The sequence below is a fragment of the Neovison vison genome, chromosome 7, assembly GCF_020171115.1.
Source record: "Neovison vison isolate M4711 chromosome 7, ASM_NN_V1, whole genome shotgun sequence".
Taxonomy (NCBI): domain Eukaryota; kingdom Metazoa; phylum Chordata; class Mammalia; order Carnivora; family Mustelidae; genus Neogale; species Neogale vison.
Genome location: NC_058097.1, coordinates 7,298,572 through 7,312,399, shown reverse-complemented (window position 1 = coordinate 7,312,399; position 13,828 = coordinate 7,298,572).

Below are 13,828 nucleotides of genomic sequence, written 5' to 3'. Positions count from 1 at the left end.
GAGCCTGGGCCAGTCCCAATGCCCAGTGTATAGTTATTTTGCAGAGGTATTTTCCCTTAGAAATTGTCTCCACAAGGCTTTGTTTATGTGTTCCTTCTGCTGGAAAATCTTACCCACCTCAGCTGCCATCCCCATTTTACCTGATGAATTCCTATTCATCCATATGACTCAGCTCAGGCATTGTATATTCTAGAAAGCCTTTGTACTTGCAGACAGTAGAAATCTATCTTCAACTAACTTAGAGGGGAAAAGGTGGAGGAGGGAAGCAATTCAATTGGGTCATATAACAAGATGGACAGGCCTAATTCTTAGCTTCAGGGATGGTTGGATCCAGGAGCTTTGATGATATTAGGCTTTGTCATTCCCTCCTTCTCCTAGGTCTGCTTTCCTCAGTTCTCTTATTTCATTCTTAGGCAGATACCCCCACAGTTCCAGACAGTGTCTTTACTGGAACACAACAGGAACACTCTAAAATTTAAGAGTGTATTTTCTGATTTTAATAAAATCTTTGTCACCAAATTTCAATTACCTTAGATTGAATGGGGGACAGGAGGCATACCTCTTCAGCTGTCTTAATATATGTTGCATTCACCAGCAAACTTTCTCCATATGATAGGAAAGATGACCAGTGGCCACTCCAAATTTATATCCCAACAGATTAGCAACCCTGACAAAATGAATTTCTACCAATGGCTGTGTGAGAAAATTCCTAGGGGAGACATTTATTTGTCTGGGTCACATGCCAGGGGTTGCTGAGTCAGTCCCACTTGGAACAGGATTCATTTCTCACTAGAAAGAAGGCTGTTACCTACAGGGAGAGACACAAACAAAAGCTGTCCTTGATGCCTGTCCTGAGCCACCTCGCCTGGTACACAGCCTCTCTCCCCAGCTCTCACACAATCCTACACAGACCCCCCCTGGTGCAGCTAACACAAGACATTGCTGTTGCCTGTGTATATCCAGCACTAAATGGTTGTGCAGCACATAGTCACAGAACAAATGCAGGAATGAATAAATCCAACTTCACAAAGTGCTTGCCAAGCAGAGGTATCAGTAACTTCAGTGAAAGAGGGCGACTGCTCTACCATAACAAGATCTGAGTCTCACAAAGAGATGGAGAGAAGATGCTGTTGCTGGATGTGTTGAGTGTGAGAATGAAGGCATCCCCACTGTACAAACCTTCTCTTCACGGCAACCTACACACAGATGACTCCACAGCATGCGAGCCACTTGCCTTACCTTATCCAAATCATGTCATAAATATGCTTTCGTACTTTTCCTCCAAGTTTAAAAATAGAACTACCTTACCAGCAATATCACTAGTGGGTATTTACCCAAAGAATACAAAAACACTAATTCAAAGGAATACATGCACCCCAATGTTTATAGCAGCATTATCAACTATAGCCAAACAATGGAAGCAGCCCAAGTGTCCATGAACCGATGAAGAGATAAAGAGGTCGTGTATATATATTCCACCACCATATCCCATTGTATATGGAATATTACTCAGCCATAAAAAAGAATGAAATCTTGCCATTTGCAACACCATGGACGTAGCTAGAGTATAATGCTGAGTGAAATAAGTCAGTTAGAGCAAGACAAATACCATATGATCTCACTCAGATGTGGAATTTAAGAAACAAAACAAATGAGCAAAGGGGAAAAAGAGAGAGAACCAAACCAAGAAACAGACTCTTAACTATAGAGAACAAATTGATGGTTATCAGAGGGGAGGCAGGTGGGGAGAATGGGTGAGATAGGTGATAGGGATTATGGAGTACATGTATCATAATAAGAAAAATAAAATAATTTAAAAGATGCTTGACTACCATCCCTAAAACTGCACTAAAACACATCCAACCATGTATATAAATTCAAAGTTTAGAAAACACCATCCCCATAGCATAGGTCCCTCACTTTTGCCAGCAGGCAGTATGCCCATACCTCACTCTCCACACAACCACTGTGTGACCTCTTAGCACTTCCTTTCATGGACACACAAATTATTAGGAGTATGTGACACCTTAAATTTCCTTCAGTATAGGCAGGCCCATCTTACAGATAAGGAAATGGACTCAGAAAGTTCAATCTGGCCATGCTTACACAGTGGCTTTCCTTTAGAAGCCTGTTCCTGTTCCTTGTCCCTATAAGTCACCAGAATCACTACTACAGTGACTTAACCATCAAATATAATTGAAGATTACCCATGTAAAAAAGTGGGGCTGTGCAGAAATGTGACAGGGAGCACACATTTGACAGGTGTATCCTGCAACTTAAAAGGTTCTTTACTCCATGAGCTCTAGGTTTTGTTCACTTGGTTCATTTTAAATGTATATGGCATAATAACATTTAACTAGAATGTAGATATCATCAGGGCAAGATTTTTGCCTATTTTTTTCACTGAGATGCCCCTGGAGCTTAGAATAGTACTTGCCACACAGTAGGTCCTCAAAAAACTACCTGTTGAATGAATACTTACTGAGCACTGCTTTAAGTACTTTACATGGATGTGTTAGTCCTTTACAAACTGCCTTTTTAGATGTCAGTATCCTAATCATACAGATTTTTAAAATGAGGCAGAGAGAATGAAAATAGTTTACCAGAGACCACACAGTTAGTAAGCCTTGGTGGCAGGATTCAAACCCAAGCAGTCTGGATCCAGAACGTGCGCTTATAACTAGAGAAGAACCACAGATGAGAGATGTACAAGTTACCCACTGCCGCATAACCAAGCACTCCAAAAGTTAATGGTTTAAAACGACCATTTGATTTTGCTCACAGTTCTGCTGTCCAGGAATTCAGAAAGGGCTCACTCAGTCAGTTTGTCTCAGATTCACGAGGGCTTATGTGGGACAATTAAGGCTGAAGGGATCTGCTTCCAAGATGGGTTCTTCTTTCCCATATCTGGCGTCATGGCAGGAATGACTGGAAAATGGAGCACCACTAGAGCCCTCTCTCTCCACATAGTTTTGTGCTAGTCCACATAAAGGTTAAGGATCCCAGAATAAGATTTGAAGAAACAGGAAATGGAAACTGTCTTAGCCTGGGTCTGGAAGCTGGCATAGTGTCACTTCCACCATATTCTATCAGTCTAAGCAGATACAGAGCCCATCCTCTCAATTGGACCCTACCTCTCCCTGGGAACTGTGACAAGAATCACAGTTGTGATTAGAAATGGCCACATTTCTAATCCATCAAAATGGAAGTACAACCTAGTTTGGAGATAGTGCCCACTAACTTCATGCAATCATATTGACACCTCATAGCTTGGAATCAAAGTGTTACAAGAATGCCCTTCAACAATGAAGCATCCGTGGTATCCACATGTTAGAACAATGTTTTGTGATAAGACTTCACCAATACAGAATCTAAAGAAGCATTTTCTGATCTTAACACAAATCCTTGCAACCAAACTTTAATTACTTTGATTGAGAAGAGGGAGGGTCTTTTCAGTCATTTTAATGTGTGTTTTATGTTTCCAGATGCTCTATCCTAGTTTTAGAAGGAAATGTTTCTCATTATCATAAAATTTACATGCTCATACATTTCATTGAAAGACTTATTCTTTCTAGGTGATAATAAACAATTCAGTAATTTGGAGGAAAAACATCACAGAAATAATTGGGTAAAGGTACTACTGAAGACTCCAGAAGAGAAGCAGCATGGTTAAGTAGAAAAGACAAAATTCAGTTCTGCTCCTAATTCATCCATCTGAGGAAGTTCACACAGACTCTGGGAACCTAAGGTGAGCTATATGTAAAATAATAGACTTTTGTGGACAGAATCCTCCATTGTTTCACAAAAATCCTGTCTTGCTTTTAGTCTTAATTCTGTCAATAGCTCATTCTGTAAACCTAAACAAAAGGTATTCACCTCTTCGGATTTGATGATGATGATATTGGCAAAGAGAACTATGTTTACCACTGGGGGGGGGCATATTTCCCAAACTCTCCTTCAGTTAGGATACAGCCATGTAATTATTTCCACCCAGCAGACCATGAGTAGAGGTAACAGTACTACTTCCAGACCAAGGCAGAGGAGAAGCCACACCTATGTAAATTCAAAGCCCAAATTTTTAACTTTTTTCCACTACAGTTCCCTTCATTTCCTTATCTAGATAATTAGGAGTTTGTTTCAATGGATCTATAAGGCCTTATCAAGGCCTAAAATATTTTGTTGAATATTATAACTTTTCTGAAAAAATCTGAAATTCTGAAATTGGTATGCCATGTGTCAGAGGTTTATACTGACAATAAGTATAAGAGTAATTAGATTTATATTGGCTAAAAAGAAATTACACATCATTTTTTTCCCCAACACATCCATGTTCACTGAGCTTGGGAGTTTTCTTTGCTGTTTTTTTGGTTATTTAATTGATGATTATTAAGCACTCTTATGTTCTATAGATTCCAAGGCAGTAAGTTTGAATTGAAGGAATCAGATGCAAATGATTCATATTTGTCTCATCTTTGATCAAAATTCACTATTCTCTATAGACAGTTTCTACAGATTCAAACCTAAAATTCATGTGAATGAAGTAAGGGTGCCCCAACTCTTGGTTATTATTAAAGTACCCACATTTGTTGTCTAGTATGTGTTGTGTTAATCTGCTTGTTCGAATTTCAGATTATTTAGTTAGCATGTGAGTATCTCTTAGAAATATTCTGAGTTTTGACCACTCTACTTCAAAAGGAGAGAACTCCAGTGAGTTTTAGAACTCATAAACATCAGGCCATAAATGAGGATAGGAAGGAAGAAAGTAGGATTAATTGAAGTTCTACACATGCAGTAGTTGACTTCCGTCCCTCATGTTCAGAACATACCAAAGGTGAGGGTTTACCTGCAATGAAAACAGCCATACACACAGAGAGAGAGAGAGAGAGAGAGCAATAACAGCCCCAAGTACTCTTTCTCTAAAATTACTGCATAAACAGAGAAAAAACCAGGGCAGCTAGGAGGAGTGTGGTTGTGGACAGCACTCTAAAAGTAAGCATTAGGAGGTCCAAAGCAGGATGTCCAGATTTTTGCCTACTGTCTCGAAAGAAAAACCTGACAGTCAATCATCCTGCCCATCCCAGAGTTCCCACTCAGCACTCCTGGAGCCTCATTCTTACGTATGAAAGGATGAGAACCACTATGCCTATACGTTGCCTGAAAAAGATTAAGATAAATAAAAGAAATGTGGTAACAGAGAAAATAGAGATAGTGCCCCCTCCCCCCACAAAGAAAAACCCTGAACACTATTTTCAAAGACATTGGGAAAATATTTATATCCATAAAACAGGAATGGGATGTTCCACAAAAGAGATATCCCAAGAACAAAAAAATACAGAGTAGAGGGAACCACTCAGAACAAAGTAACAAGTAGAGAAAATCTAGTAGGGAAGCATCTACTGGTATCTATGCCTACAAGTAAAGAGGCAAATATCTTGAAAGATAACCCATCTGAGAGTGAATTATGTACCTGTGGAGAGAGGGACTGAATGAATTACCTACTTCATCATTTTTTTTTTCAAGCAAACAGGCATTTATTTGGGCAATTCCAATTGGGAGACACAGATTCTGGAAGAAAACTGAACTGTCTTCCAAGGGAGACAAAGAATAAGCAGAGTGATGACAGTGAGACATCATTAGAGCGGTTCTCACTTAAGTTCTCCATGCAAAGCAGGGGTTGAGCCTAGGTTAACTAGGATTTTCTCAGTTAAGAAGCAAATGAGGGACTGAAACGTGTCAAACAGAGTTGGCTCCATTAAAAAATTTTCAAAACAGAAAAAAATATACAGTGGGAAAAAGACAGTCTCTTCAATAAATGGTGCTGGGAAAACTGGACAGCTATATGTAGAAGAATTAAACTCGACCATTCTCTTACACCGTACACAAAGATAAACTCAAAATGGATAAAAGACCTCAGCGTGAGACAGGAATCCATCAGAATCCTAGAGGAGAACATAGGCAGTAACCTCTTCAATACCAGCCACAGCAACCTCTTTCAAGATATGTCTCCAAAGGCAAAGGAAACAAAAGCGAAAATGAACTTTTGGGACTTCATCAAGATCAAAAGCTTCTGCACAGCAAAGGAAACAGTCAACAAAACAAAGAGGCAACCCACGGAATGGGAGAAGATATTTGCAAATGACATTACAGACAAAAGGTTGATAGCCAGGATCTATAAAGAACTCCTCAAACTCAACACAAACAAAACAGACAATCATATAAAAAAATGGGCAGAAGATCTGAACAGACACTTCTCCAATGAAGGCATACGAATGGCTATCAGACACATGAAAAAATGTTCATCATCACTAGCCATCAGGGAGATTCAAATTAAAACCACATTGAGATACCACCTTAACACCAGTTAGAATGGCCAAAATTAACAAGACAGGAAACAACATGTGTTGGAGGGCATGTGGAGAAAGGGGAACCCTCTTACACTGTTGGTGGGAATGCAAGTTGGTGCAGCCACTTTGGAGAACAGTGTGGAGATTCCTCAAGAAATTAAAAATAGAACTTCCTTAATGACCCTGAAATTGCACTCCCGGATATTTACCCCAAAGATACAGATGTCGTGAAAAGAAGGGCCATTCATACCCCAATGTTCATAGCAGCAATGGCCACGGTCGCCAAACTGTAGAAAGAACCAAGATGCCCTTCAACGGACGAATGGATAAAGAAGATGTGGTCCATATACACTATGGAGTATTATGCCTCCATCAGAAAGGATGAATACCCAACTTTTGTAGCAGCATGGATGGGACTGGAAGAGATTATGCTGAGTGAAATAAGTCAAGCAGAGAGAGTCAATTATCATATGGTTTCACTGATTTGTGGAGCATAACAAATAACATGGAGGACAAGGGGAGTTAGGAGAAGGGAGTTGAGGGAAATTGGAAGGGGAGGTGAACCATGAGAGACTATGGACTCTAAAAAACAATCTGAGGGTTTTGAAGGGGCGGGGGGTGGGAGGTTGGGGGAACTAGGTAGTGGGTATTAGGGAGGGCACGGATTGCATGGAGCACTGGGTGTGGTGCAAAAACAATGAATACTGTTACGCTGAAGAGAAATAAAAAATAAAAAATAAAAATTTTAAGTATAGTTGACACACAGTGTTACATTAGTTTCACATAAGAGTACTTCATCTTTTGTTATACATTTCTGTGCTATTCTTATAAGCAGCTATTAACCTGAATTAAAAATAAAATCCTTGCGGCACCTGGGTGGCTCAGACCGTTAAGCGTCTACCTTCAGCTCAGGTCATGATCCTGGGATCCTGGGATTGAGTCCCACATCAGGCTCTGTTCAACGGGGAGCCTACTTCTCCCCCTCCCTCTGCCTCCCTCTGCTTGTGCTCACTCCCTGTCTTTGTCAAATAAATAAAAAAAATCTTTTTAAAAATAATAAAAATAAAAATAAATTTTTAAAAGGTTTTATTTATTCACTTAAGAGAGTGAGAGAGAGAGATCACAAGTAGGCAGAGAGGCAGGTAGAGAGAGAGGGGGAAGCAGGCTCCCCACTGAGCAGAAAGCGCCATGCGGGGCTCGATCCCAGGACCCTAGGATCATAACCAGAGCTGAAGGCAGAGGCTTAACCCACTGAGCCACCCAGGCACCCCCCCCAAAAAAATTTTTTTTAATTAAAAAAATATATATATACATATATATTTTTTTTTTAATTAAAGGGGCGACTGGGTGGCTCAGTGGGTTAAGCTGCTGCCTTCGGCTCAGGTCATGATCTCGGGGTCCTGGGATCGAGTCCCACATCGGGCTCTCTGCTCAGCAGGGAGCCTGCTTCCTCCTCTTTCTCTCTCTCTGCCTGCCTCTCTGCCTACTTGTGATCTCTGTCTGTCAAATAAATAAATAAAATCTTAAAAAAAAAAAAATATATATATATACATATATAAAATCCTTGCATTAATCTCTCATCAAACAATTTTTAAGAAACCATTGCCACACAGACCTCTCAACAAAGCATAGAATACGGTAACCTCATAGAAGAGACTCCTATTTCTGTTTATCGGTTGGTCTAAGAACTTTATTAGACTGAATAAGTGTGTCAGATAAGAGCTTCTCAAAATAGGCTTGTTGTTATTTTACAGATTTTATTTATTTCTTTGAGAAAGAGAAAAAGAGAGAGAGCCAGAGTGGGGGAGAAGGAGAGGGAGAAGGAGACTCCCTGTTGAGGAGGGAGCCAGGGGCAGGGCCAGATCCCAGAACCCTGAGACCATGAACTGGGCTGAAGGCAGATGCTCAACCGAGGCCCTGGAGACTGCATTTTAACAAGCCTCTCAGGGGACTCTGTGCAGCAAAGTTATGCGAACCACTGCGTCAGAGCTCAGCTCCATCTGAGACAATTGCCAATACTGTGCCAACAAGGCACTGCTCTCCTCAGGAAGACAGCAGCCTCCCTGGTCAACATCTGTTGGATCTTTAGGTGGAAGTTCTGATGCACCGAACAAATTAATGGTTGCTTGGCAGTATCACCAAATCTAGAATTGCAAACCTTGAACTCTAACTCTATTGGAGGAATGAGGGATGCTCAAACATGCACCCAATTTATATTTTCCAGATGAAGAGTGTAGAGAAAGCATAAGTATGATGTTCTGAGACAGTTCTAACTCTAGGGGACCCAAGGTCCTCACTTTGTGGCTGGACAGCTAAATCACGAACTTCCCTTCTCAAGGTCAGCACCATCACCTGACATTCTAACAGAAACAAAACAGGCTCCCCCAGCCAACGTAGCCTGGAATCCAAGCTCTTTAGATGCTGAGCTTTTGTTTACTCCTGAATAAATTCAATAAAGTGCAGTAACCATTATAATAAATGTAGATGTCACTAATTACAACACTAGATTTTAAGTGCAACACTAGTGTCTCAAGTGGCCTGTAAAACTGAGCAAAATCACAGCCAATTCAAATTTAATTAAAACTATCAGTTTAATTTAGTTTGCTTTTACAATAAAAACTACACTAACCCATTAACTGCATTCCGAATCTCCCATTACGCAGAACAACCAGCAGCTTGAGGGCCTCCACTTTGGTGAATGGTGCAATGCATTCATTTACCTTGTTATCCAGCAAAGTTTCAGTTGTTCTAGATCCAATAAACGACCAATTTTTGTCTTTGAAAATGAGGATCTTCGATTCATCCAGGTAATTCACTATGTGGTTCAAACAGGATTTTGTCTGGCTTCTTGTGCTTTTGAAAATTCACCCCCAAGGAACCTTCTGAGGACCTGATCAAGGTATCCCATCTTGAGGTGAACTTATAGTGGCCAAGAAGGGGTTCCTGGAAACTGAATGAAAGAACATGGGGAACCCAGGCAATCGTGACCTGACCCTAGTCCTATTTCTTTTTTTTTTTTTAAGATTTTATTTATTTATTTATTTATTTATTTATTTGTCAGGGAGAGAGAGAGGGAGAACACAAGCAGGTAGAGCAGCAGGTAGAGACAGAGAGAGAAGCGGGCTCCCTGCTGAGCAAGGAGCCCAGGACCCTGAGATCATGACCTGAGCTGAAGGCAGCAGCTTAACCAACTGAGCCACCCAGGTGTCCCCCTAGTTCTATTTCTAAGAGCTGAGTTACCTTAGACAAACTTCCTCCCTTTCCAGAGCCTCCACTTCCTCTTGCTAGAGCAGAGCAGAGCAGATTGGTGTTTTCAGAGATACTACTTTCATGATCTTTGTCACATCCAGGTTTTGCCTGTTAACACCTGCAATTCATGTATACTGAGTACAATAGGTTTCCAAGGTACCATCTGCTTCAGCCTCATCCTGAACAGTAATATTTATGAACTCATGCAGTTTTGTGCACCATTTCTGCATTTTTTTTCAACAGAATTAAAGTAAACCTATAACAACTAAAATTACTTACAATGTTTAGCTAACATGGTCCTACACAGCCCAGGGGATTATGCATCACATCTGGAGAATATTAGCCTCCCTGACCTCTGAGATCTCTTCTTGCTCCGAGGATTTGCAAGTCTATGGAAAAGAATTTTATCACTTGACTCAGGTGAGCAAATGAACATGCACAAAAATGAGCTGCCTACAGGGCTTGTTTCTTCGAAGCAGAGAGGGTAGTTTCTGTCAAGAGAGAAGCACTGATCAGAAACCGAATTCAGAAGGTCATAAATTTTATTTTAGGAGGAGAGAAGGGCTTCTAGTAGTTTAGCAAATTCATGACAAACTGTACAGTTTGGCTGAATGTTGAGGAGAGAAAGATAAACCCTTAGGAAGGAAGAACTAAAGTACAGAGAAAAAGTAGGCCTGTAAAAGGCTTTGCAATTTTTAACCACACAGAAGAGAGAAGCCTGGGGCTCGGAGGAGCCTGAGCACATCTGTTTGGACCTGAATAGAGATTTCCCCAGGTACTCTCCACTCTGGGTCATCCCAGCTCAAGGATGCCTCTTATGGTGATGAAAGTATAATGAGAGAAACCACATGCAAATGAGGTAAGGAATCACGGGAGAAGAATCCACACGTGACCTGGTTGGGTCTACCTCATGGGGAGATCTGGGAAGGAAGAACAGGAAATTATGCTGCCAAGAATGAGGTCATTAAGAGGAGAACTTGAGATTTATGCAGAAGCATTGACTTAAGGCTAAATTTTATGAGGAATGCAGAGACCTGGGCTGTGGCTTCTCCCGGCTACAGTGATAAAGTCAGTGTTGTGATAATCAGGTCCTGTGGGTCCATTCTGAGCCACAGCATGGCTGCACACATAGAAAGCGAAATGCTCTCTGTCATGGTAGCCTGTGTGTGGTGCTGCGGAGCGAAGTAGAGCATCATCCAGGACGTGGCTGAGCTAGGACAGACAGTCAACAGTAACCTATGGAGACTAAATACCCAAGTGACCAATAGCCGGGCTATACAGCACTACAGAACTCCCACCCACAAGGTCTGCAGCAGTCAGCCCAGGAAGCCAAACCACAAACTGCAGCTTTCAATCCAAAACATACAGGGCTTGGTCAATAACATCCAGCTTTCCTAATTTTTGTCTACTCGTTGACTCAGGACCAACCAGAGAAAGCCAAATATGCTCCGGAAACCAGTCATATAGGCTGCCCTGCTTTTAGCTCACCTCCAGCTTCCCCAGGGGAACACCCTCTAGTAAAGGCATACTTGAAACCCTCTCTCATTTTCACTGTACAACCATCCTTCTCCTGTGCCTGCTTGGGAGCCTCTGCCTATCATCAGTTTGGGTTTCTGTTTGTTCTCGTTTGGATGGTCATTGTTTTATTTCAACAGCCACCTGAAACGGCCTAAAATTTTGACAAGGGGCCACATCCATCTCAAAGTCCACTGGTTTAAGTAGGAGATAGATTACTTGCCTTTGGTAATCTATCCACACATAATTTTTAGGTTGTCCTTTCACTCATGACATACCGTATAACACAAACACTTGTGCATGTGCACACACACACTACTGGAATTGGCTTAAATCATTTATGTATTCAATTGAATTATTTATGTCCTCATTTCAAGCATGTTGAAGGCTTCCACCCAAATTTACCCTGGTGTGTGCAAAGCCTATATTTGGGCATTTGCTTCAGTTTATGTGATACTGAGGGCAGAAAACAAGCGAAGGCAGGCCCTTACCAAAAACATGTAAGGACAATGCTGCTGTTGCCTGCTGCTACCCAAAAACCAAATGACTGTGTTTACGCAGGACTCAACATACAAATGATTTTCGGAGACCAAGGATCAGTGAACTGACTATATATATGTCCCATTCCCTGTTTTGTAAATAAAGCTTTATTGGCACACAGCCACACCTACTCATTTACTTATTATCTATGGATGCTTTTACCCTACAATGGTAGAGGTGAGTACTTGCAACAAAGATGATACGTCCCATGACCAGATCCATTTTTTCTGCCCCACTTTGTGCCTAGGAGCCCCAGAAGACCACATCTCCCAGAGTCCCTTGCCTGTTAGCATTGGGTGGGTTTGATCAACGGCAAGTAACTGCAGGAAATCAGGGAGTAGAGGAGCGAGAGGCCAGAGTATTTCTTCCCTGCTCTGCCAAATCTACAATGGTATCTGTGCCTTTCCATGAACACAGTTTCTTCAAGATGGCTTCCCCAATATATTGCTACATTGTCAGTTTTCATCAGGTTCCCATAATTTTATGTACATCCTAGAGGCTAAGAGATCTTCTTAGTATTGCTAGTCAGTAGGGAACCCGCTCACTATCCCTCATCCATTTTTGCAACCTTGCCCATATCTCAGTCCTTTTTGTTCCTCCATTTGAATCATCTGGAAGCAACCTTGCCCATATCTTGGTCAATAAAGTCCCATCTTTGAAACTTCTGAACTCCATTTGAATCATGTATCTTTCTGGGACCCTGACCAATATACCCCTTTTCTATATTTCAATAACTCAGTTCATCAACTAGCCTAACCCACTCAGGACATAAGGTCAAAACACATTCACCCAACACATGCATGAACACACAACATTATATCAGAGGAGAGGCATTTAAAGCCCGATATTTATATTCATAAAAATAACTTTTAATCAGCCTTGCTCACTCCAATTCTGGTAGTTTACTTTAAGGAGAAGCAGCTCTTTCTATGAGCAATCAGAGTTTATGTAAGGCCGTCCATCCATATGAGCAGATGAACATCATTATAAACCCGCTCTCGAGATTGCAATGTTCCCAAACATTATTGCTACGCAGTCAACAGTTATAATGAGTCAGGAGCTCACTGCTCACCAATAAGTGGCACTGGCCTTTTTGTTCTCTTCTGAGTCAATCTCTTTATTGTTTCACTCCTTTGGTAGAGATTGTTTTAATATGTCCCATTTCTGAGCAAATTCTCTCAGCTCATCTTCAAAATTCTGAAATTCCACTTGGGTTCCCACTGGGCTATGTTTGTTTATAAGGTCATGAAAGGTTTCTTTAAGCTAAATCAAGCTGGGTAGCATTGCTGTGCCTTAAGTTTTCTGTAAGCAATATCTGTAGCAAGACAAAATGGGTTTTAAATCATTTGTAAGAGATTGAGTTCCTTGTCCACACCGACCCTGAGGACATTTCTTGCCTGTTTTTTTTATTTTTTATTTTTTTTTATGCTGAATGACATAATGGATGTGGAAGTTCTTTGTGAACCATAAAGACCTTTCTAATGTAGGGGATTATGACGATGATCTCAGAGTTTGGGAACATCCTGTCTCCTCGGGTTTATTTTATTCCCCATTTTTCAGGGGTCATCACATTCTAAAGGAGACCAGAACTTTTTTCCAAAATTTCCTTTTATATTTGGGATAAAGTAGAACATAATTAATAATACAATTATTCACTTATTTATTTACAAAATATTTGCTGGATACCTTGGATGTGCTAAGCATTGAGGGTGCTGGGGGTAAAATAGAGTAAATAACACAGTTCCTGTCCTTTAGGACTTTAATCATTCATTGGCTCTCATTCTGTGCCAGACACAGTGCTAAATACTTCACTCATGTTATCTCAGTTAGTATTTATAACCATACTAAGTTAATTACATTATCCACATTTTACAAATAACATGTAATAACAAAAACAATGATGTCAATGATGAACATTTATTGAGTGTTTACTATGCTACATAGTGACCTAAATGCTTTACAAGCATCTCAGTTAATACTCAAAATCCCCCTAAGAGTTATTATATTTTCCCTATTTCCCAACTAACAACTAATATTTGTTGGCCACTTAATATTGGCAAATATGATCCTAAGCACTTTACATGATTATCTCATTTAATTCTTTCGAGAACATCATGAAGGAGATACCACTACAATCCAAGTGCTTAAGGAACATGATCAAGTTCATAGAGCTGGAGTTG